This window comes from Nipponia nippon, unplaced genomic scaffold (genome assembly GCF_047370975.1).
Source record: "Nipponia nippon isolate SJK-2023a ecotype South Korea unplaced genomic scaffold, ASM4737097v1 scaffold_16, whole genome shotgun sequence".
Classification (NCBI taxonomy): domain Eukaryota; kingdom Metazoa; phylum Chordata; class Aves; order Pelecaniformes; family Threskiornithidae; genus Nipponia; species Nipponia nippon.
The window spans coordinates 10,480,572-10,485,369 of NW_028262332.1; positions in this window are offsets into that span (position 1 = coordinate 10,480,572).

Here is a 4,798-nt window from a genome sequence, read left to right on the forward strand (position 1 = left end):
GTCAATAAAAAGGCAGCGAAAGTGAGGTAGGTTTGTTCAGACTTGGTTCGTCTGTCTTTCTTCTCCCCCCGAACCCCAACTTCTTTTTCTGCCGTTGTTCAAGTTTATGTAGGCAAATGCAGAAAGAAGAAGCATGGGATTTTTCGGGAACTATTTTGAAATATACTTCTGTGAGAGCTGATCACGTAACACTGGATTGGGCTGAAATGACTAATTGGTCTTTACTTGCATTTTAATTTTGAGTTGCTAGGTTCTTCTTTCATATCTTACCATTTCAGTTTTGTGGTGTATGTAGAAATGTCCCTGTGGTCAAATTTTTTTTAGTTCCTTCATCTCTTGCAAAATAGGTAGCCCCAAATCATGTTTTCATTGGCACTTATGCAATCTCAAAGCTTCAAATTAAACTTATTAATAATATAAGAAAATCTGGGCCAACAGTAATTCTGGTGTACGCAGATGCAGATGAGCTGGATTGTCTCTGTTAACGGTATATGTCATGGAAGGCAGGGAACAGAAGTACAAAATGGAAGTACACCTCTCTGCCTCCCGCCTTTCAACACTAACTTTCGAGCATGGCTTTCAAGTACAGATAGCAGTGACTGCAGCTGGCGGGGTCAGCGCTCAGCACGACTCCTTTTATCCCGGCTAAAGATAAAGCTGAGCTGCATTGGCTTTATTTGACTGATTTTGGAGATCACATTTACACTCTAATGTCTGGTTCACTTCTCCTTTAGCTTAATCCTCAATGCTGCATTCAAGCTTGCATGCGTTCTTTAGCACGTAGCTTGTATCTTAGCACAAAAAAAATTGGTTAGAGAAAGAGAACTGTCTGCGAAATACCAGCATCAGCCGGTCAAAGCCATGCAAGTTGTGTGGTTTTCCTGGTTGATATGACAACATACCCATAGACCAAATCTTAAAAGTGGTAAAAGAATCTATGAGTCAGTGGGCTTGCACAAATCAAGATTACATCCATGCAGAGCTTCTCATGAACAGAAAGTAATGATGGAAGCTAACAACAAATTCGGTATTTGTGCACAATTTCAAGCTATTTTCTTGCTGAAGGACAATTATGTAGCAGGACTTTGCAAGCGCAGAACGTAAGGCTGGCACAGCACAACAGTTTGCCTCAAAACGTTTCTGCCCCTGTCATTCACAGTGAACCCTGAGGCTCCTCCTGACATCAATATACTATCTTGATTCTACTTTAGATACCATGCAATTCCACATCCCACTCTCTCTGCAGCGAGAGAGGCTTCTTCCTGACAAGCAACTAGCTCAACTGTTTCAGCACGCCAAGCTCACTTTTGCATCTGGTCAACACCACAGCTGGAGCTGCATTTCCAGTTGAATGGGTTTGTTGTGGAAACTGGGACCTAAAATTTCCATGGAAACATTACAATTTTAACAATAAATAAATAAATAAATAGAACACTGTTTTTAAAAGGTCGAATCATTTTATATTAATCATGTTTGACTGACAGTTAAAGAATTTTTGGTTTAGCTGTGCAACGATTATGTTGTAAATACAATTCATATTACACATTATATGTCTCTATTTTTAATTAAGAGCAGAAGTAAACATTTACATTTGGAATGAAAACACATTTTGAAAGAGCAGAATTTCCCATAGTTATTAGCTCTAATGAGGAGCCAGTCCCTTTGTAGCTCTAAATGGTATGTTTGCTTGTTATGAACATGATGCAGAACATCAAGTAGATAATTGAAGTTATGAAAACAGAATCCATGGGACAGTGTAACAGCGTTAGTACCTCTTCGTAATGTAAGTTCCTGATTTAATGAAAGGCTTACTGTTGCCCTGGTTATGGACGGTTCTACCAGGTCGTAGAATCAAAATGGCAGATAGTTTTTAGCCCTTCTAAAATATGCTGGATAATAAGGTTCTCATAAAACAAAAGGATAACAGCAATCTTCTTCAGTTACAGCGATGACAAAGGAGAAATATTGACCATTGGCTTTTGTCATTAACCATGTCATTGTTATATTTCCATGCAGTTCCAGCAGCCACTGAAGGCATTGTTGGTGGCATAGAAACGGTTTTTGTAAAACCCGTAGCAGGGCGGCACTGTCTCGGTACAATGCTTCTCTCAAGAACACAAGACAGTTCTCTGATTACATGATGTAGAAAGAGAAAGAAAAACAACAGCCGTCTGTGGGCTGCCTGCCTGTCTCAGATTTACCACAGCTCACTCGCAGTATCTAGGAAAAACTACATTAAAAATGCAAGAAGTTAGAAATTCCAGTTGTTTCTGAGTAATGTTGAAAACACATTACTAGCTCTCAGACGTGTTAACACATACAATGTTCCACAAAAAATGGTTAACGGTAAATTGATTTTAAGGATCGTGTTCCTTCCTAGCGCTTCAACACAACCATGGGAGGAATGACCCTGCTCTGTATGATACATACCAAGTACATGAGCCATAAAGTCCGTGTCTGCATGCGTGTACTGTGGTCACTCATCTGCTGCTGATAGACTTAGGGAAGTAAACATTATGTTAAATTTCTTAGGAGCTTAAAGGGGTCATCTAATCAATCATTATAACTTCTGTTACCCATGCCATCACAATTGGTTATCAGGTTCATACACAGACTATGCCCAGGGGCGCTCACGCTTTCAAAGAAGATATTCTGGGGTGCCTCGTAGCTAGCAAGCACCAAATATTATCTTCACATGGTTGAGGGCCGGAAAGACATCTGTCTATACACACACACATATCTTGCATGCGTATCCACCGCATCTTAGACAACCGGCTGGAGGGAGTGGGTTTCCATAAATAGGTGTCAGGAAGGAAGCGGTCACTGGCCTCCGAGGCGTCGCCGGCGCTGGCCCCGGCGGCCCTGCCGGCCCTCCCTCCCGCTCTTGCGGCCAGCAGGGATCTCAGGCCACGCACATATACTAAAGCCTCCCAGACCACATGATCGGTTTATTATGACATTAAACCACTGTATCATAGAATGATGTTTGATTAATGACTGTATACTCTATAAGGAGACTGTACTCCAAGTTTCTTGTACGTGTGATTTTGTAGGGACATACCAATACTTGGATGAAAGTATATAAAAACAGTCAAGGAAACTCATACAACAAATTCAATCATGAAAACAATATCTGGAATTGAAGAGGTGGGAAGATGTGGCAGAAGCAAACCCATTTAGAAGAACTTAGAGTAATATATCAAGAAATAGGGAAATATTTGCCAGTTAGTGCAAAGTTTTCCACACCACAAGCAAAAACTCAGCTAAACAGAAAAAACAATCCATCTGACTTGGATGTATTTCACGAGACAGGGATAAAGCCAGGAAAAAACTAGTAACATCCAGAGAAGAGAACAAACCTCAGCATCTCTTAAGACACTCAAGTTATAGGTAAGAAAGAAATGTGGAGAGGGACGAGTTGCGGAGAGAGGCTGTGGACACCTAGAACTGGATGAACAGGGACAAGCTGCTTGTCATTTAGTGCCCCTGTACTCGGCACTGGTGAGGCCGCACCTCGAGTACTGTGTTCAGTGTTGGGCCCCTCACTACAAGAAGGACATGGAGGTGCTGGAGCGTGGCCAGAGGAGGGCAACGCAGTTGGTGAAGGGTCTGGAGCACAAGTCTTAGGAGGAGCGGCTGAGGGAGCTGGGGTTGTTCAGCCTGGAGAAGAGGAGGCTGAGGGGAGCCCTCATGGCTCTCTGCAACTGCCTGAAAGGAGGCTGGAGCCAGGGGGGGTCGGTCTCTTCTCCCCAGGAACGAGTGATAGGACGAGAGGGAACGGCCTCAAGCTGCACCAGGGCAGGTTTAGGTTGGATATTAGGAAAAACTTCTTCACCAAAAGGGTGGTCAAGCATTGGAACAGGCTGCCCAAGGAAGTGGTCGAGTCTCCATCCCTGGAGGTATTTAAAGAACCGAGAGATGTGGTGCTCGAGGACATGGTATAGATGGACTTGGCAGTGTTAGGTTAACGGTTGGACTCAATGATCTTAAGGGTCTTTTCCAACCTTGACGATTCTATGATTCTATGAGTCTATGATTTATCCTGCAATGGCTCTGCCATGAGGCGGTGACCCTGGGTGCGCTCACCACCGAAATACCGCAGACGTGGCTTCGGGCGGCCCCGCAGGAGCCTCCTGCAACGCGAAAGCCACGGCCTCGCAGCGCTCGCTTTGCCTTCGTCGGCTGCTTTGTCGCCCGGTTTTGGGTGGAGAATCAAGTCTTCCAGCACCGCTGCCTTGCCGTAGTGCAACGCAGCCGCCACGCCGCCCACGGTACTGAAATGAAGGGCTGCGTTGTTGGGCAGGCTCAACGCACGCCTGCTCCTTCGGGAGCAGCACGGAGAAGAGGCGCGTGGGAGCACCAAGCTTTCCCCACATCGGCCGGTGAGCGTTTCCCTGCCCGGGCCCTGGGCCGGCGCCTTCGATGCGCCGACGGGGCCGCCTGCTGTGTGTGAGAAAGGGGGTGAAGGAACAACCTCTCCCGCCAGCCACCCCGGCCCGGGGTCCGGCTGCGGCGGGGAGGCCGCAGGAGCCGGGGGGCCCCGCGGCGGCGGGCGCAGGCCGAGGGCGGGCGGGGCCGGGCCGCGCGGGGGGCTGAGGTAAAGCGTGTGCAGCAAAATGGTGGCCGAGGGCTGGGCAGGCCGCGGCACGCAGCGGGGCCGTCGCGGGCGGCACCGGCGCCGTTTCTGGCTTCGCCGCCACGGGCGGCCCCGTCCCCAGCGCCGCGCCCGCACCCCCCGCGCGGGCCCCGCCGGCCGTTACCGGCAGCCGCGCCCCCTGGCGGCGGGCGGCGGGGCTGG